The sequence below is a fragment of the Pelecanus crispus genome, chromosome 3 (genome assembly GCF_030463565.1).
Source record: "Pelecanus crispus isolate bPelCri1 chromosome 3, bPelCri1.pri, whole genome shotgun sequence".
NCBI lineage: Eukaryota > Metazoa > Chordata > Aves > Pelecaniformes > Pelecanidae > Pelecanus > Pelecanus crispus.
The window spans coordinates 119410848-119432459 of record NC_134645.1 but is presented as its reverse complement, the minus strand read 5'-3'; positions in this window follow the sequence as shown (position 1 = coordinate 119432459).

The window sequence follows — 21612 nt, the reverse complement described above, 5'->3', positions numbered from 1 at the left end:
CAGGGTAGCTTGGTCTGATCTCACAGCTGACCATGATTTGAGCAGGAGGTTGGACTAGAAACTGTCTGAGGTCCCTTCCAACATGAATTATTTTATGGTCCTGTGATCCTATGATTGTTAAATTTATTGTGGAAACAGGTCTTTTTCCACCCATATGTATGAACTTTCCATTTATCCTTATAATTGACTCAGCATTAATTACTGTTCATTATAAACATCTGCTTGACTGCTGACTATTGACTTTTTGTAATTACTACTGTATTTATCGTTCAGATTAGTAATATTTTATTTCATTTACATATAGACTCAATGCTTGCAAGAAGAGATGTAATGGTTATTTAGAGAACTTAGGAGAATATATTTAGCTTTCCTAGTTTAGGAAAAAGACAGCTAGTTTACTAATAATAAGGATATTTACCTTTTTTTAAGTAGTTTCAACATCATCTAGCAGGAGGGTGATATATGGGCTATGATTATTCCAACTCTAATAAGACAGAAAAAGAATACTGCATTTTTGGGAAATGAAGAAAGCATTATCTCAATGTTCCTAACACTTCTATTGCTGTGCTGTTTATATTACAAACTAGACAAATGATAGTCTAAGCTTGGAACACCTAGATTGTAGAGGACTTAAATTGTTTTCATGTTGGCACCATCTCAAACGGAGTCTTTAACAGTGCTGTTACACTTAAATTTTCTTTGAACTTTTGACTAAAAGAAAGAAACACTCCTTTTTAAAGAGGTACCATCCTTGATTTTTCAAATTTTAGGTGGAAAAAAAAAATTGATGGAATATGGGGGTTTTTGTCAGATGACTAAAACATGTAAAACAATTTTAAACTTATTTATCCTCCTTGTTCTCAAATTAAAATAAAAAACAGAGAGGAGCCAGTCTTTTACTGCCTTGCATGTACTATGGGTCCTCTACAATTTGTGATACATGGGAGAAGAGAAAAAAGAACCCTACAGGAAAAGTCATTAGATTTACACCTAGTGACTTGTATCTACCCTGAGACTTGTTTTGACAGAGCAAACAACAAATAAATCCAAGTGACTTTAATAAAACTTATAGTGCTTTAAGTTTTTTTCTATATCAGAAGAGCCAAACAATTGTAGAATAGAGAACCCAGTTTTGAATTCCTTAAGTCTGCTGAGCGCTAAGCAGATACACACTCTGGGAACAACCTGCCCATCTCCCTCCACGTTGTGCTGGACATTGTCACATTTACTCATATCTTCTTGCAGAGTTGACAGGGTGAGCATATCATAATATGGTTTAGTCAAAATGAGGTGACCCAGGAAAGACCTACTACTTAAACTGTTTAATCTAACCTGTTTCATTTTGACTATATTAGCAAACCATCCCAGCAAATCTTAGGGGACAATAAACACAGGCAAGAAGTTGACAAACAGCTGGGAGTGGTAATGTCCTTTACCAGCACATGGGAACTGAGACGATAACATCCACAATATCCAAAACATTCACAACATAACGCTTCTACAAAGGTAAGCCTGGATCCTGCAAATCCATATATATGCAAATCCATATACTCCATGTGAGACAGGGTATTAGATCTTATTTGATGTATTCCTTAAATAATTGTGCTGCATACATTAAAAATGTATTAAATACAGTATTTAAAGTTGCAAATTTAAGATTTCAAGAATTAGGAAATATCAGAATCAACATTTTAATACGAGTTTTGTGTAGTCCGGTTGGGCACTTACCCTGCTTCCTGGCTGAGTCAGAGTCTGTGTGTGTTGGTTCATAAACATCAGGCATTCATTTATACGGAGTTTGCAAAAATATGATAATGTATATATATCGGGATCCACACTGAGATTGTATGGGCAATTCAAATTATGGCTTTTCCTGTTACAAAAGCTAAAAATCTAATTTAGCAACGCAACCATTACTTTAACACACTTGTGTAATTTCCTGTAACAATTGCTCATCACTTCATACATCATCAAATTGGAGTCCTGACCTTTTAATTCTCTAACAAAGATTTCAGCCAAACTTACATTCACTGACTGCCATGTAGCAATGGGGCAAAATTAGATGGCTGAAATTTCTATTTTCATCAGCCATGTCCTCCTCTCCTTTCATAGAGCCTGTTGTACTCAAGGAAGGCTCTACTAGTTATCTCATGAAGCACATTCTGAGTATTGTGTTGGTCAGTACCGTGTATGAAGGTAAAAAGAAAAAGGGGTTATAGGCCACCTGAAAATTTCTGTGGGTCAGGATTTGCTTCAGAAACTGTTCAACCACTCTTGCTATATGTATCCTTAAGTCTGATATAGGGACAGGAAAAGTGACTGAGGACCATTTCAGTTGTCCAATTGGAATTTATTCTAGGTATAACTGAGTCCTACTGCTCAGCAGTGAAAGATTATTGTCTTAGAGTGAAACAACAATAGCTATCATTGTCATGGTTTAACCCCAGTTGGCAACTAAGCACCACACAGCTCCTCACTCCCCCTCCTGCCCTGTGGGATGAGGGAGAGAATAAAAAAAAAGTAAAACCCATGGGTTGAGATAAAGGCAGTTTAATAGGACAACAGAGGAAGAGAAATAATAATAATAATAATAATAATAATAATAAAGAACATACAAAACAAGTGATGCACAATGCAATTGCTTGCCACCTGCTGACCGATGCCCAGCCAGTCCCCAAACAGCAATCGCTGCCCCCCAGCCAACCGCCCCCAGTTTATATACTGAGCATGACGCCATATGGTATGGAATAGCTCTTTGGTCACTTTGGGTCAGCTGTCCTGGCTGTGCTCCCTCCCAGCTTCTTGTGCACCTGGCAGAGCATGGGAAGCTAAAAAGTCCTTGACTAGTATAAACACTACTTAGCAACAATTCAAACATCAGTGCGTTATCAACATTCTTCTACTAAATCCAAAACACAGCACTATGCCAGCTACTAGGAAGAAAATTAACTCTATCCCAGCTGAAACCAGGACAATCATGTTCATTGAAGACTAGCTGGTAGGTTTCTAGCTCAGTTTACCAGCTATGCTGCTACAGAAAACTTCATTTATTGATGTTGTTTTAGAGGGAACTGTATAGGCCTGGCTGTTTGAGTATTCAGGTTCAGTGATTTTGATCCAGGCTGAAAGCTCTTGAAGAACACAACTGAAAAGAAGGAATGAATTCTTTTTATAAACGTTCTGCACTTATGAGGTTATTATATGCAGTCCGTTTCTATAAACAGAGCTTTGTCCCAGCTGAACTCCTTAGATCTTCTCAGAACAAACAAAAAAGGTTTTGATAATAATAGAATATGCTGAAGATACACGGGTTTTTGTAAACCTTCTTCTACAGCAAATGCCAGCAAGTCATTCACACATACCTACTGAAGACAGCTTTCTGAAAAATGTCCTTTCAATGACATTCACACACAGTATGATAGAAACCTCCTATATATCACTTAAACATAGTGTTTGCTGTAGATGCTGCGGTAGCTTACCAAGTTATCAAGTCAGCATGCAAAGATGTGGTCAATGTTTGGGGCCTCTGCTCTCCCTCTTCCCTCCATAAGTTCTATGTGAGTTTGAAGGAAAAAGCAACATTTTCAACTCAGAAGCAGAAGCAGGCCTGCGGTGTGGGATAATCATTACTTCACAGGACACAGCTTGGGTTGCTACTGCTTTCCATTTTGGAGTGAAAGTCATGTCAGATAAACATTGTAGCTAGGTAGATACATTGAAGGACATGTTTAATAGATTATTTAAAAAAATATGACTCACATAGATTCCTAGTCATCTATCTATAGCTCTGAATGATGGAAGTTATCCATCTTGAATTCTTATTATTCTTGCAGTATTGGTTACCTCATTTGCATAAAATGAATAGAATAAATTGTTACGAATCCAAAAATATACGGTTGCCAGGATACATCTTGCTAGATGCAAATGAAAATAGGTTTTGTGCCAACCAGCTTAAAATAGTTTGGTACTTAGACATTTTCTTATTAATATTAATAGTGATAAATGAAACACTGCATATCCAGTGAGCTATTGAAATTATTACTATTTGTTTTGCAATAGGGATATTATTTCAAGCAAATCTGAACTAATTTTTATACAATGTAATTCCATGAAAATACCCTACAGTTTCATTGTAGAAGCAGCATACAGAATGAATAAATATTCCATGTTTGCTCCTTGATAAACTTTTCAATTCAAAAGGTAAGTTTCCTGTTAATTGTTTTTATGATTTTCAGTGCTACAGCATTAACAACAAGCATCTAGCAGTGTATAGGAACACCATTATTATGCTTTGTCCATGTATATGTGGATAAGGTAGTTACAGTTGAGAACTATACCCAAAAAAGTCCTAGGGTCTAACCACATTCCTATACAATTACATAGCCAAAGTCCCATTATTTAACGTATATTATTCTGACTTGCTAAAAAATGACATAAACATAATTTCTTTTTATTTTAAGCAATATATTTTCTAAATCTCTACTATTTTTAAGCTGTGTGCATGGATATTGATATCTTTAAAAGCCTATACCAGAAGCTTAATCATATCACTTTCTAGAGTAAAGTTGTTTAATTTGTATAAGATTGACAATGAAAATGAGTCTGCATTGAATGTCTAATGAAGATAATGAATGTAATACATTTTTTTTGTGTGCCATTCAAGGTGTGTACACGTATTTTAAAGGGGATTATATTTCCTATATATTGACCTCCAAACAGGTAGATAAACACAGGTCAGATTTCCAGCTGTATTCAGTTGAGACACCTGTGTTTTTGGTGAGCAGTGTAGCTGCTCTAATCTGCTGTGGCTGGTCCCTTGCCAGCAAAGGGCTGGCTGCCCATGCTTCTTCCAACGTCATGCACCAGCTGATACAAGAAATAAACTGGGGGTTTACTGCAATAAAGGCTCAATGTATGCTCAGAAAGCAAGCTCTTCAATTTGAAGCTATCTACAACATTTGAGATGCAGAAGTTTTCTCTGCCCCCTTAATAATGCTTGGTTCTTTGAAAGGAGAGAACAATACTGACAAAACCTCAGCAGCACAATTCTCTCATAGGAAACAATTTCAGACACTATTCAGAGTTGTAAAATGATAGATTAACTCCCTCCTCTCCTCTTTTGGTTTATTATGTCTCAAAAGTTACTGGCTTTACTCCTAATTTTCAGCGGTATAACTGAGAAGAAAATTATGTCCCTAAATTCCAAAATAGCACTGAGGTTCGTCTTCACAAGTGATGAGCAGCTACAATTCCAAACAATATCAACAGTACCGTGAATTATGCAAGTGATGACAGGATCGTACTGAATATTCATATAATTTACTTCATAGAATACATTAGCATTATTCTTTTTTTCCATGTTAAACAAAAAAAATAAAGTACTTCCAGACCAAGGAAATGATTAAGGGGCTGATTCAATGGCCACCGAAATTGAAGACACTTCCCTTTGAATTTGGTAATCTCTGAACTGGGCTCTAAACCTTTCTTTTCTGAGAATGCTCTTTGTACTCATCTTCATTTTGATCTGCACAGAGCTAAAACAAGCATTAAGAAAGATGCTCTTTTATTCCACAAATCAACTCCTACATGTAATACTTGAGAAAACTGCTAGATAAATACATTAGTTCTGCTTAGCAAGTTAAACATCAAAGGCTGAAAACTCATGTTCCCATCTGTTCTGAGGCCACTGGTTGCATCCAGATGATTGTTAGCACAATTCTGCATGAAGCCATGAGTTTCAAGACTTGCAAGACTCCATACTTTCTACAGAAGATTAGACAACACTGTTCCACATAGATAAAAATTCAAATATTTGCCAACATTGTAGATGATTTTACAAATCATTCCTGTTTAAAAAAAAAAAATCTCTATGTCACCATTCAAATTACAGCAGATGTTGTAAGGCCAGCATCTAAAAAATTTGGGAGAATGCTACTATGCTGTTATGCCCCAGTTGAGCCATGGCAACTGGTTGTGTATACATTGTCGGAACTGTGAAATAAAATGTGTTAAATTCCCCTGAGATTGGGGATTGCAGATCAATTTGGATGGGATTCAGTGCAAGATTCAGACTCCTAAATTTTACATGTCTGTATGCAGGTGTCTTCAGCTAGGTGTGTAAATTTCCACTGTGGTGAAGACAGATTCACTTGTGCAGCAATGGGCACCCTGAGCTACCTGAGCTACTGTATGGGTCACTGGCCCCACAGGAGATCTGATGCTTCTGGAAGAGCAGCAGAAAACAAGGCAAGATACCCAAGCGCATCTTAAAAAGCCCTGAATATTTCTGCTTACGCCACCTGTGGATCAGGACCCGGGTCAATGGAGCCTAGGTAGTGCTATCTGCTCCATTGTGTTGCCCACCAGACGATTGTAGGCACCTACCTGCTTCTTGTGATGCAAGACACTCATATGAAAGCACCAGACCTGGACCCTACTATGGACTTTAATGGGAAATTATACACCTAATTAATGTCTAAAACCTAAATACCTAAATTTAGAGGCACAATTCGCCTGCGTATATGGAAGCGCATCCTTTCACCTGAGAAAGTTTAGGGTGTTTGAGGTACTGGGATGGGGCTGGTAGAGATGAGACAGAACTTTATAGGAATACTGCACTTCTTCAAAGCAAAAACTGGGCACTATGTGAGATCCCTCATGGAGTCCCAGTGATTAGAGATTACTTTACTGAGGAATCTGAACCCTACCCCATGTGCCTTAAACTGAATTTGTCTCACACCAGCATTGGGAGAACAGTTCTGCACAGACAGTTACTGTAGCTTGGCTAATACGCAAGTAGCCGGTTAAACAATTGTTTCGTGGTCTCTTAACATCATTGTCCAAAGCTGAGAATCTGAAATCTATCACTTGTCTGCCATTCCCCCTACAGGCTGTTCAACTTCAGTCTTATGGCAGTATGTGACGCTAAAGCTATGTAAGTGTTCTACAGTTCATTTCATCAATATATAACAGTCCCTTTGTTTTGGCAGGATTTCAAAGTTGGACTTTTCTAACTCCTAAATACTATCCATATCTGGAATGAAAATATTCTTCTGGATAAGTTCCTGATGCATTCAGCACAGATGATCTGAGAGCATATATAACATGCACTAGTAGAGTTGGAATATTTTCAAATGATGGGTGACAGCTGCCCTTTCTTTTGTAAAAGCATCCAGTTAAGACATGTCCGTTATACAGCAATCAGAAGGCATGCCCCAGAAAAATAAGTAAAAGGGGACATTTAAGCTGCTAGCTGGAAATCTGAGGTTCAGTTCTCTCTCCCGGTTCAAGTTTTCCATGTGACTGTTCTTCCCGCTTGAAAGTGGAGCAATGCTATTTACTTCTTTCAAAAACGTACTTTGAGACTTGTGGATAAAAAATGCAAGCCAGCAGCTTAGTGTTCTACTAAGCTGGATGCCGTAAGGGTAGCTATATTAAATATGTGCTACAGTAACAAACACCAAGCCTTTTAATAGACTAAGTATGTCACTCAAATTATTTCCGAACGAGAAAATTTGGAATTTTCAGACCAAAGAACGATTCAAGGACATCTGGATACAGCCTGGTAAAGGCAAGACGTTAAAGCGCGGAAGCGACGCTGCTCTGGGACGCTTGCTCAGTGGGAGTGACAGGCCAGAGGGTCAAGCCAGCAGCAGACCCTACGCGCTCGCAGCTCTACCAAACCGCTCGGCTTCGGAGCGCTTCAAGACTCGCCTTGTTCATGAGAATCACACCTCTCCACGAGCTCAGGCCCTTTCTTCGACGCGTCTGCCCCAGGCAGAACGCAGCTGCGAACTCTCAGGTTCACTGGCACAGTGCTGTAATGGCTTTGTGGTTAACGCCACGGCTGCTCACATTTAAGTAGCTCAGCAAGCAAAACCCTGGTATGGACAAATAACCAAATATTTCTATGCTGTACTTCCAATATTGTTACTTGTAAGGTTTTTTTTCTTTTCTTTTCTTTTCTTTTCTTTTCTTTTCTTTTCTTTTCTTTTCTTTTCTTTCTTTTCCTTTTTCTTTTCTTTCTTTCTTTTCCTTTTTCTTTCCTTTCTCTTTTTTTCTTTCCTTTCTCTTTTTCTTTTCTTTTCTTTTCTTTTCTTTTCTTTTCTTTTCTTTTCTTTTCTTTTCTTTTCTTTCTTTTCCTTTTCTCTTTTCTTTTTTTCTTTTTCTTTTTCTTTTTCTTTTTCTTTTTCTTTTTCTTTTTCTTTTTTCTTTCTTCCTGTAAATGACTCATAGACTGGCTTTTGGGGAAGGGGGAAACCAAGCACCGCATAGCCACTCTTGCAAATTTAACCTTATCTAACCCTCAAAACAGCAAGAGGAAGTACAAAGTATTTTCACGAGCTGTGAATGGGCTCAGATCTGGTTTTGACGTCTTGAGGAAGTACTGCCTTCTGCAAAAAAACAGAAATGCAAAAAATGTATTTGCAGTCCCGCTGAACACATTTACGCACACACACGCCCGACCCACCCCCCCTCAGGAAAAAAAAAAAAAAAAAAAAAAAAGAGCCCGTCAGCGGGGAGGAGAGGGGATGGGATCTCTGCGAAACGGGGCCAGGGCCGATGTGCCCGGGCGGGGGTGCAGCACGGGTGCCAGCGGCACGTCTCCTCGCCCTTTCTTCTAAGCAGACACCCCGGGCCCCCCACCCGCCGGGCCGGGGAGCCGCAGGGTCCCCGCGTACGCTCCGTGCGGGGCTGCGGCCCCGCTCCGCCCCGCTCCCCCCGCTCGCGGCCGCGCCCCCCCCTCCCCATCTGCCGCCGCCCCGAGAGCCCCCGCGCCTCCCCCTGCGTCCCCGGGAGCGGCGGCGGGGGGCGGGTCCGAGGAGCCGCGCCCGCCCAGGGCCGGCCGCCGGCGGGAGCCTCACGCAGCCGCGGCGGGGCGGGCCTGCGAGCGTCGCGCTGGGCCGGGCCGGGCCGCGCTGGGCTGGGCCGCGCCGCGCTGGGCTGGGCCGCGCCGCCGGCTGCCTGCGAGGCGCGGGGGATGGACGAGGGTCACTGCAGCGGCGAGCGGCGACGGGCGGCTCAGGTAAGCGGGGGAAGGGGGGCACGGCGGGGCCGGCTGCCGCCGCCCACCCGGGAACTGCGGCGGGGGCGGGCGGGCTGAGCCGCCCCCGCCGCTCGTCCCCGCAGCGCCGCCCGCATCACCCCCGCCGGCAGCGGGGCGGCGACGGGGCCCCGCAGCGCCGGGGCTTTCCCCTCCCGGGGGGCTCCCCCCGCCGCCATCTCCGCCGAGCCCCCGCTGCCGCCTTTGTGCCCGCGCCTCGGTCCAGGCTCGCCGCTCCCCGGCCCGCGGGCGGCGCGGCTGCCGCTGCCCCTCGCTCCGCCGCCGCGGGGGCGGCTGGCGGCGGGGCCGGGCGGGAGGGGCGGCGGGGGGAGGCCGGGGGCCCGCGCCAGCTGCTGCGGGGGAAGGCGGCCGGCGCCTGGAGCGGCGCGGCGGGGAGCGCCGGCGGGGCTCGCTTCGCCGCGGCTACCGGCTGCGTTCGGGCAGGCATCGGCTGCGGTGCGGGAGCCCCCGCGGAGATTCCGCTTCCCCCGGGCACAGGCCCCGCGGCGGGGAGATCCCTGGGCTCTCGCCGCCGGCCGGTGAGCGCCCGGTGCCTGCAGCCGGGCCCCGCAGCCCGGCCGCGGGCAGGGCTCAGCGACAGGTCCCAGTGCCGCGCTGGAGTGAGCGCGCCTCTGCCGCAGCGGGGGGGAGAAGGGGATCGAGCTCACAACTTCGGGTATACCGAAAACTTTCCGTTCCGGCTGCCCGCGGTGGTTGGATGCCGGGGGCTGTAAGCGTGCTGTCTCCAGAGGGACGTACCTGGACAGGAGACGAAAGCCACCGTCCGTAACGCTGCATCCGTCTCGTCGTTTGAATCTCTGCCCGTGTTGCGTTCCAGTGAACAGATACCACGCTCGCATCTGTTCCTCGTAATATTGCTTTTTCCCTAACTTAATTTCAAGAACATTTGATTTGCTTTATGTGGCTTTTGTTATGCTAAGGTCTCGGTAACACACGGTGCCACTGTGTAAAATCCAACGCTCCGTAACTCGCTGGCGGCACACCCGGACTCTTCACTTCACGTGCTTTCGGTGGTGTTGCTAAGGTCTTGCTGAGAGTGATGAGGTGGGTTGGTTTCCAGCCTGTTCCTGGTAGTCTCTGACTGCCACACAGCCGATATTTGCACTCTGGTTTTGTTTACCAGCTCCTGAAGGCAGTTTGTATGGGGAAAGGGTAAGTTAAGGGGGACAGGGATGTTTGTTGCTTTGCTTCTCCGTATCTGCAAGGTCAGAAAAAAATGGAAACGACTTTGGCTGTGAACTCTTAGGTGGGGATATCTGGAATGAAATGCTGTCATGACATGAGGTTGCCTTGTGGGCAAAGAGTTTCACATGCTCAGCACTGCTCTACAAAAATACCGCAACTCATGTTACACAGGGAAGAACCAAACTGATACTTCCCTTTTCTCTGTTATGCCAGCTTTTATGTTTTTATAACATGTAAGGAAGACTTATACATCAGCAATGTACTACTTTTTTTTTTTTTTTTTTTTTTAAGGAATAAACTTTGTGGTTTCTCACGTTTGATTCTCCTTTCTACTGTCCTGTAATACCCCTACCCGCTGCCACCTCACCAGGCCTGAATGAAAAACTAACGATAAAGCCCTGCTACCCATGAGTTTAGCTTTCCTAGGGTAGACTTAAAAAAAATATTTTAATGAAATGAAATTACAGATTATGAGAATGGCATGAAGCATTTGACTTAAATTCATAAAAATCATAAAGTAGCAACTAAGAATAAAATTCTTCAACTTCAATTTGAACCACTAGAGCTTAGTCTATCTGGTCCTTAAGGTTTCACTTAAATGTAAACTGTGGCAAGTTTAAGTGAGGCTCTATGATTTCTTAATGACTACCCAATATTTTATTGTATTCTGCTCTGTACTTTTTTCACTACCTTCCTGTGCTGTTTTTGCAGTGATGCTTCATTTTTTTCTGTGAACTTCTTGTCCTTTTAAAAAACAGAAAATAAACAAACCACAAGTGATTAAAAAGGCACTGTATGCCAGTAATTAGAATAAAAAATACTTGGTTAATTTACAAAGGAAAAATAGTGATCATCTTGGATACTACTGCATCGTTACTGTCAGCAGATGTCGTTTCGCCATAATAGTGAGTCTATTAGTGAATTTTACAGTGCTGGGAAGATAATTCATTGTTAGTGTGCTTAGCTTGTCTTCATGGCATCATTTTTTGACGCTGTTTTGTCAGGCTGAAATATCTTGTCCTCAGCAGTCTCACAAAGACATTGAGGATTTGCATGTGCGGTATGTCGCAGATTTCCACATCTTATGTGTTATACAAAATGCGAGCTTAAAATGTGTGTCAAAAATACTAGATGTTTTTTAGATGAGTAACAGTTCCCATACTTTAACAGAAATAATATTTTATAGGTGTACAGATACTATAAAATAAGTAAGACCTCTTTAATCGATCATATTTTTATGTATTTCCGAATACTCTTTTAATTAGGGTTTTTAGAGAAACCATAAAAGAGTTTTATAGAATCACTGGCATTCTTTAGCACTGCGTGCATAATGCATGCAGTAGCACATGAACTTGATCATTCAGTTCACATTTTATACAAAACAGAAAAATACTATTCTATATCCAAAACCTGTATGCAATCCAGACATCATTAGGTCTCCTGTTAAATCCCTGAAGACAGACTGAGCATGTGAATGTGACCTATGACATCAGTGGACAGGGGAATATGCATATTGATAATATGTGTTGATTTCAAGGAGCCAAAACCTCTTAGTGTTTCCTTCGTGCTGAATTCAGTACGTATTTGGATCTGTTTCAGTATTATCAATCATTCTTTTAGCAGTGCTTTCTACTCATGTTATCTAGGAATGCAAAGCAGTAACGTTAAATCAGAGAAAACAGTTTGAGAGGCATGAATTAAAATATTTAATGTATGGGGCAGCTTGAGAGTTGCAAAAAACGCAGTCATAAATTTGAATTTTGTTTTTTAAATTAAAATTGTGATAGAAGCTGCTATGCACTTGTGTGAATGATGATGAGAGCGATGTGAATGATGCGAGATGTACAGGTCCTAATTCTTGTGAGGTGCTGAATTTACTATTCTTCTACTTCCACAGAATTCCAATTCACACTTCCAATTAAAATGAAAAACGTGTCTTATATTCTGTCTTTATTTACTGCTTGATACAAGTTCTTGATTTAAACTGGTAGCAGTAGTTGCTTCTACAGGAGAAGTAACAGTAATAGATATAGGACAAATACCTTTTAGGACAGATGTGACACTGCAGCACTGACACACAGGTGCTTGAAATATTTTTATTCGTTATTGTGGATTTTAAATGTTTAGAAGTAATCTCATGGTTGGTATCTTCATGTTTACATTAAGTTAAATATCGGTCAGACTTACCTTAATTCAAGAATGGCTACTTTTGCATGCTAACGGTTGAACTGTTCTCATCTAATTTATGAACTTGTCAATAGAGTACATAACCAGTGCTCTATGGGAGTTCTTTGTGCATTTTATCCTTTTTTTCCTGTCTGTGATAATCTTGTGTAGGGCTGTTCGTAGTGGCAATGTACAGGTTGACTTTTGACATTATGGTTTGGAAGAAAGGCAGTGCAAAAGGTGAAGCTAATGCATAAGTCCGAGGCTTATTTTTGAGTAAATCTGTGAAGTTTGTAGTTAATTTTGAAAATTCCAGTAGCAGTGCAACTTGTGGTGTTAGGTCTGCCTATCACAAGTGCTGGTCTGGTTTGGTTAAAGTCTTAAGTTAGTAAGTGTGATTCGTGAATGCGTGTCCCAAGAGCATCGGTGCGGCATGGGAGTTGTCATGTCTAGAATATGGCATGGAGCATGCTGGCATCTTGAGTTTGGTCCCCTGTTTGTGTGTGGTGAGCTCTGGATGACTGAGTCATATCTGGGCACTGGAGTTTGCACAATTTAATAACACTGCGGAGGGGGTTTGGTGTTTCTAAGGGGATGTGTAGACTTACACTGACATTGTAGACTACACCCATTCTGTATTCTCTAGCTCTTTGAGTCACATGGGTTGAACTTAAAATTTAAGTAGTTGTTAGAAGCTTTTTTATATATAATTTATGGGAATTTGAGGTGGGGAATCTTTCTCCCTGTTGTATTACAGCCTGAAATCATAAATTATTTCAGTGGCCTATTTTACAATTAGATGCTGCAAAGCTAAGGTTGATGTTCTTAAAACTCATGTCTGAAAGGACACTGTTGTCTGTATTTTTTACTGTGAAGAAGATCAGGTGCACAGAGCTTCATTTCTACGTCCATCCAAAGCTGTTACCACCGTGACTGTTCTGGAGAGTGGCATCTCCTGCCTAACTGCCTTTGGCATCTGGAGATGGGAGTGGTCCCTTGGGATTTGAAAAGCTTGTTTTGCTAAGAAATAAGTAAGTGTAAGCTGTTTACTCAAACTCAAGGGAGAAGCGTTGTCAGTGATGTTCATCTTTCCCTGTTCTCCTTATATTCGATGGTGCGTTAGTTACATCCCTTACTCACAAAGTGTGAAGCTTGATTCTCTGTGCCCTTTTCAGCTTGAAGTAACTTGAGCTCACATCTCCCTCTTCCCAGGAGAGTGCAACAAGCAGCATGTCATAAGCTGGCCTTCGTTTCACCTGCAACTGTGTTACTTTGAAAGTAGTAATTAATTAGGCCAGAGGGAGAGTGACTCCTGCCCTGTGATCGAGGCATTCAGCTGAGGTGAGGGAAATCTGGTTTGTATGGGTGTTTCATTCTTTCATCCAGTAAATATTTCTCCATTTCACAGCTTCAGCAGGAATAGCCTAGGACAGGCTATAGTCTGTGGGTTAGGGCACTACCCTGGCGTGCAGAGATGTGGTTGTGAGCCAGCCTCTTCATCTGGAAAGAGCCTGCTGCCCGCTTTTACTTCCTCTGTGGTTGCTTTCCTGATGCTCTTAAATTGCTCGATGGTGCTTGGGGGCATGCTCCTGCCTTCTCATCCAAAACTTCCAAATTGCATGACTCCTTTCCTCGTCAGCTTGTGAAAGGGATGACTTTGTATCTTGCTTCTGGGAAGGCCTGAAGGTTTTACAACCTTTTTTAATAACATAGGTAACTTTTGAGCTTCCAGGATAGGTGACGTTTAAGGTACAGCCTTCACAACTTTGTTTCCTATTAGGTTAGATGGCTTCCTGCTTGCTATCCCAGTTATCTTAATTGCCATTATATACCCAAATTTATTGTAGGCATGCGCAAAATTCTCCTGTGCGTCCATTTTGTGCTTCTAGTCTCATACGGACTAGTAAATTTAAGAAAAGTGTAGATTTTCAGGGGATGAAGGCCAGAATTTGGCAAGACTGAGGTTCCCTTCAGAAGAAAGTCTGTATTTTGGGGTTAGAACGCAGGTTGAGCCTGGTTTGATTCAGTTGTCCAGCACAGGCATCTCGTCCTTGCTGAGATGCTTTACAACATCCACCGCATCTATGCTTGGCTAGCAGATGCAAGACAGCCAGAAGACCCATGTCCTGCTTGGAGTAGCTCCTACTGGGAAGGCGGGATGTGTTCAGACAGCTCAGTACTACTTGCCTCTGCAACTGAACTGAGCCCAGTAGTGTCCTAAGAGCATTGTTGTCTAGGCTGAATGTGGTTAGACTGAGGAGCAGGAAGAAGGGGTTTTTTTTCTTGTTTTTCAAAGACATTTCAAAGCAAACCTGCTTTATGTTTTATTTTCTTTATTTGTGAGTGTATTTGGTACCGAGCCCGATCATTATAATTTTCATTTTGCAACCGCCCCAGATTAAGTCTGGGAGGTTAGCTTGAGTCAGTGGCTTTCTGGGAAAGGGAGGGAGAAAGTTCGTCTTCTGGTTTCTCTCATGCATATTAATAGCGGTGTGGAGCTGTGGGGCAAAAATTCATTACTGTTGTTTGTTAGCTGGTATGGAAATGCTGAGTGATGGTGCCACTTACGGAGCTGAATTGGTTTTGGAGAATAAGGAAAATTCTCTCTGGTAACTGATCCATATGATCCTATCTCCAGTAAATTGATTTCAGAATTGTGTTCAAATAGCCTCCATGAGAGATGTGCAGTGGTATTTATTTGGTACAGATGATTTACTATTCCTAATTTTTTGGAGGGGGTTCATTTAATGCTGTGGAAATTGGGGAAGGGAGGCAATGGTGAGGGGAAAATTTTATAATAGTATTCCTCAGAGTTGTTCAAACCTGTTTAGATTTTAGAAGGCTAGATTGTTAAATTTGTTATGTTTTATTTCCAGGAACGGTCTAATTTTGTCTCAGTTACACTTTCTCCCACCCACATATACATGTCTGACTCCTTGTACTGTATTGCTTTGTAATTGCAGAGTGTTTTGCTTCAAGGGTCATCTGTAGACTGTTGGTGACTCCTTCAGATAAAGATTTCATGGCGGACGTAGGAAATAAGTCTGTAATCATCTCCCTAATAATTGATGGTGGCAGAGGAAATGGGAGCTGATATTCTGTAACCGTTTTTCCTTTTTTTTTTTTTTTTTTTATTAAAGCATAAATGCGCTGTAGGACTGGAACACTTCCCTCACCATCTCACAAGGCTGTGCTGCAGCAGAGCTCTGTAATACCAATTACCGCAGGGACGGTTTGCTGTTCCAAATGAGATCATGATAGGGATGCTGGAAAACGAGTCTCTCAAAATGTGTTTCATGCTCTGAATGCTTGAGAGATTTTGTTAGAGTGCGATACTTAGGTCTGTGGGGTTTATGGCTTTAATTAGAGAAGGTGTTTAAAAATCCACTTACTATTTTGTATCTATCTCTTGTATTCAAGAGGAAAATAGAAAGTATTTCCTGATCTTGAAGTATGCTGGGAATATGTTCTCTGTAGAACTGATTGGTTTTTCTGCAACTACATAATCTTACTACTTTTATTTATTTTATTTTTTTCCCAAAAGACAGGGAGAGATCTCACATACTAGAGGCCTTAGCAGTATACATAATCTGCTTGTCCATTTTTATACTGTGAGACAAAAAAATGACTACTTACGCCTTTGCTTTATGGAGGTTTTGATTCATTATGGCACAGACAGTATCATGTTGTCCGTTACTGAACTAAAAGTAAATCCACCAAAAAAAAATCCCCTTTTGTTCTGCTGCTGAGGAACACTGTAGGTTGCCAAATCCTGGCAGTCTGAGTCACCACTATCGTAATAAAGTGTTTGTACTTTTGCGGTTGCTGTTATTCAGTGTCTTCTAATTTATTCATAAGGCAAAGGGACACCTACAGGTTAAAATACTACTTTTAAAAGAAATATTCTGTGTTTATACCGAAATAACGTTTTGTCAAAAGAGAATTAAATACACACTGGTAACACTTCAAAGCTTCCAAGGAGCAAATGGTAATCTTTAACAATAACAAATACATATATACATAAATTTAATGAATGCCATTTTCTGTGTAAGAGCAATATTAAACTTCAAAAAATGATGGGATTATTTTAAATTCCTTACTGAACTCTGCTGTTTTGGCCATCTGATCTGACCTGATAATGATCTGATAACCAGGGAGACTGTTTCCTTCCTTAAAAAAAAAAAAAAAAAAAAAATGTTTTAAGGACAGAGACTCTGACCCTGGAAATGCTTATCTGTATTTTAACTTTGATGCGTGGGCTGTGACCCAGCAAGCGTAACTCATGTAACTGAATTCAGTTGTTTTCAGCATCACTCCCAAACAAAGCGGTCAAATGTTAAGTTGCGATATTCAAATAAAACGCAGAATGATTGCACATAAGCAACTGAGGGAAAGCAGGGTGGTTCTCAGCCAACATAGGTACCTGTAAGGCTGTCAGATACGTTCCCTGGCTCCGCAGCAGATGCGCGCAGGTGTACGCTGCGGTGGTCTGGCTGATGCTTCGGCGGGAGATGCGAGTTCTTACAAATTCTTGTTCCCATCACCTGCGCATGGAGAGGAGATGGGTTTCCCTATAATTTCTCAATTCTTTAGCTATTGGTGGGTAGGAGTCCTCATGATTTAGGCTTTTAACTCTAATATTGGTTATTGAGGCAGAAACAATGATTTCTTTCTTTCTGTTGATAAAAGAACAACAAGGCTTTTATTCCTTTTTTTTGCCCGATATATAGGGAATTCTGTATATCGTTTACCTTTCCATAGCGTTGAGCTAATGAAATTTCCACAGCTCTCCCAAAAAAAGCCAAATTTGGTGAGTCGGATCGTTAGTAACTTTCCCTGACTGTCCTGTAGAGCTGCTGAACCAAAGGAAGGTGGGCTGAGCTGGCTGTGGATGGTGGGCTCCAGGGTGGTGTGGGACACACGGAAATGCATGCGGCAGAAAGTGCTGTGATTTTAATTGCTGCTCTGAGTCATGCTATCACTACAGCTGTTTCCCAAAGAAGAGGTTCTCATGCTATCAACAGGGCATTCACACAAAGAAAGGAGATGGTAGATAAGCAAATGCAAATGTATTACATGTCCTCTATCCTTTAGTTTTTAATACATTCTCTAGTGCCAAGTTCCACGTGAAGCCCTTGGTGGCATGTAATTCTATATGCATTAAGTAGATGGCGGTTGGTTGATGGTGTCCCTCTCTCAGGGTATATATTCTTAATGCACCGAGGTAGGGATGAGCGAGCAGCGGTACAGCTCGGAGCTTCTTGATTCGTGTGGCAATGCAGCCCCGCTCAGGCTGCTGACTTCCTTTCTCCTTTTTTTTGCCCATAAAAGGAGAAAAGTGCTGCCATATGACTTGCTTTAGAGAAAATCACAAGATGAGGGTCAGGGGGGAGGTTATTCAGGTAGCTTTGTCTCTTGTACCACGGTAGGAGACATTCTGCTTTCTGTGTTTAATGCGGTATTACTAGCAGAGCATGTGGTAGTATTTCCTTCAGCTGACGTTGAAGTAAAACATTTCATTCTTCTGATAACTTCTTTTTTTATTTCTGTATGGATAAGAGATTCTGAATGGAAGTTGGATATAAATGAGTTTGGAAAGAAGATAAAAATACCAGTTCTGAGGGATTAGGCTGTCCTCCAAACCTGCAGACACTTTCCTGCTGGTGGTTAAAGAATGACTGTGTGTAGTATTCTCCCATCTTGTGCCAGTGACTGTAGGTAGGCATGCCTAAGTTTATTGCTTAATTTTGCACTGTTAAAAAGTTTCATCTCCGGTTTTCCAGAAAGCAGACTGTTCAGGTGATTCTCTGAAGACTTGCCTAGCAATCAAATCTGTACATCTAGGTGCCTTTCCATGACTGGAGAAGTCCTTGAACCCACTTGCTCTGCAGTCTTACAGTGGCTTTCAGTGTACAGTAAAGCAAGAGTCTCCCGACTTCCTTTCACATATTCTGACAAAAAGCATAGCCCTCCCACTGATGAGGGTCACATTTTCTCCATGGAGCGAAGGTAATTAACAGCTCTAAATAAGTTCCGCCCAGCTTCTGCCATGGGTTATTAGGTGGTGTTCGATGGGTTCCTGATTTGTCATTGGAATGTGCAGGATGCTCTCGAACTGTCAGCTTCAGCCATGCTGCCTGCTGATGTCCTCTGTGTGCGTTTGAAACCATCTCCGAGTCAATGATTCATAGTATTGATCAGCTTGGCTTTAGTCAGCCTTGTACGTTCCATTTACTTACTCATGCTGTGAAAAAATTTGACATAGGGGCACGTAAATCAGCTGTCTCTCTTCTTGCTCAGTCCAACGCAAGATGTTTTAGAAATCACAACAGAATGGATCTACCTGTGGAAACCAGACTTTTTTTCTTTGACAGCTGTGAAAAGTGAAGATCTTTGACCTAAACATTTACTTTCTTATGAAATGAAGTATTTTGTCAAGGAGTCCAAGGGGAGCTGGAGAAAATTAAGATCTTACTAATGAGCAGTCATTTCCTAGTGTCATCCTTCTCTGGTGTCACCATAGGTATCCTGGAAGCAGAGCAAAAGGACCATACTAATTCTGGATCTAAAGTCACATTTTATTTTTCTTTCAAGCTGGTTTTGTTCCCCCCCCCCCACATCAGAATAGGATGTAGGCCAAGATCTGTGAGAAGCAGATGTCTGTCTCACGCCAGCAGTGTTACCATCACGGGGATTTAATAAATTTGTTACTTCACTTATGTGGGAGGGTTTTTGTTGTGCTGTAGGTTTTGGTTGCTTTTCTTGGCAGATCTTACAGTAAGTTTTCTAGATAATTGGAGTGATGATCTTTAGGTGAGTGTTGATGTCATGTCACTGTTGGGGTAGATGTGGCATCTTTTCATCTTTTTGAAAGACAGAAATTGTACCTATAGTTCAAGGGACAGCGATTCAGGTATTCTCAGGTAACCGCGGGTGTGGGAGTTCATCATCTGGGACTATTAGGTCAGAGCAGATTGTTACTAGATGGACTATTAGGTGGACTCCCTGGACCAGATTGGCAGCCAATACTCCAACATCTATAAATGAGTGGTCAAAGTTTTACAGAATAATATGCAGTTTTGTCAGTACCCTAGCATTTTTAACACTACTTCAAAGCAAGCAGAGTTGGGAATGGAGAAGCATGTAGTAAGATGATCTGCAGGTAGGCAATTGTGAAAGGGATGTATGTTTTTGTGCTGTTGGTGTAATTTTTTGTTACCCTGTGACACTGCATATCAAAAGTTTTAAACACAGTAATTCTTGCTAATTATAGTACTTACATTTACAATTTGCAACAGGGTATTTGTGTTTTCCTTTGGAAATTTTTTATATGCCTCTGTGTTTACAAAGACTTGTTGCTTTTGTTTGGTTTTGTGCAAATTAAGGGTAAATGTTTTTAATTCAGGTTTGCATAATTTTTTTTTAAGTTAGTTGGGATTGCTGATTTAGAAGAATGAAAGAAATGTGTGAAGACATAGATGAGTTTGTGAATTATTGAAAAAACACACCAAATTTGTTCCTGAAACCCTGATCTTGTAAAGCGTTTGAATTTCTTCCTTGCCCACCAGCCCGATGTGGGTGAAGTTTGGAGAAGCAGAGTCTCAGCTGCTGTGCCTTGGGATGCTCTCAGTAGAGCTATGCCCACTTTATACCAGCTGACAAGTCTGGACTAATATTCTATGGGCAACAATCCAGGTTTGCTGAAATGAAGTAGTCAGATGCTCGTCTTCAGTCTCTCTGAACACATGAAAAAGGTCCAAAACCTAGACAGTGCAAATTTTCACATGCGCTGCATATCATACATGTAGAAACACAAATAATGCTCAACTTTTACACGTTTATTTGGTTCTGTTCTTGTGATTTGAAAGCAACAACCACCTAGGTGAGGATGTGATTTAAAGCCAGAAGCTATAATGCCTGGAGAAGGTGACCTGTTAATTCTGAAATGCATTGGCTACTTACGGAATTAACTTCTAAAAATGATGTTCTCCAGAAGCAACTGGGTACTATAGTCGTGATGCATGTTCATAGTAGCAGCTAAATAAGGAGTGGATATGGCATGTGACTGTACTGTTACATTTTTAGTACTGTTCATGACACAGTTTTGTCCTATGCCAACTAACACTCTCCCAGATAATTCCTAAGCATAGTTCTGGGGTTAGGAGAGACAGTGGACCATTTCCAAAAGGCCATTTGGATCTGGCCAGGCTGTTTTGGAGAGCTAGGATTTTAGTTGTACAGCCACGAGCTGTACCATGCTCTCTAGTTCCAAGCCCAGAGCGTGGCTCTGTGCCCTGGTCTGTTTTATTTTCTGATATATATGTGGCCACAGATCCTGCTTTCCAGGAAGCTGGGATTCAGCAGCTCCTTTGGGACGGCAATGGCAGGATTGTCTTTGTGTGCTTAGAAGGGTAGGAGTAAAAATTCTGTTAAACCTGAAAGTGAGAAGCTGTGTCTGGAAAGCTGGAAAAATAAACCAGAGCAACTTAAAATCACAGAATAATTGCTTTTCGTATTATTTTTATAAGAAAAGCCCCAGGGAATACACAGGTGCAATTAGCCGTTTTGAAAGTGCTAGTTTAAAAAAAAAAAAAAAAAATTTGTGAAGAATTATGGCCTGGCATTTTAAATCAAAATGAATAAATCAAATGTAAGCAGATGGCATCTACAGTGTCCTCAACCAGAGGATGTATACCCTGGCAGTGGTGTAAAATATATCCTTGTCCTATGCTTTGCCTTCTGTTAACTAAAGGAGCAGTAGCAACCTGCTAGCGCAAACCTGAGTTGGCATGATCTTTAGGCTTTCCCTTGGGAATCCCTGTCTCAAGCAGATGTTTCAACCCTCTTTTAATTGCCCGATTGCTTCCTGTCGAAGAGGTACAAGTCTAACTTTATATTTAGCAAAAACTGTAGGGTGTGGGGTTATTTTCTTAAGCAGTGTTAAAGCTATTAGCATCCTAATGACTTAACAGAGTCTGGTCCAGCAGAGAACTTACAGATTGACTCTCGTCCATGGAGTGCTTCCATCTGTCTCACAACCTCTCTTCTGTAGGAGACGAGGAATAGCTGTCGGGATGGCGTAGGCTGCCTGGGGAACTGGCCACATACCCCTCCACTTGGAAGCGGTCCAGCGATCCGAAACTAAGCTGCCGGCCCCCGTGCAGACAGTGACAGGCCAAGTGCCATTCCCAGACTGG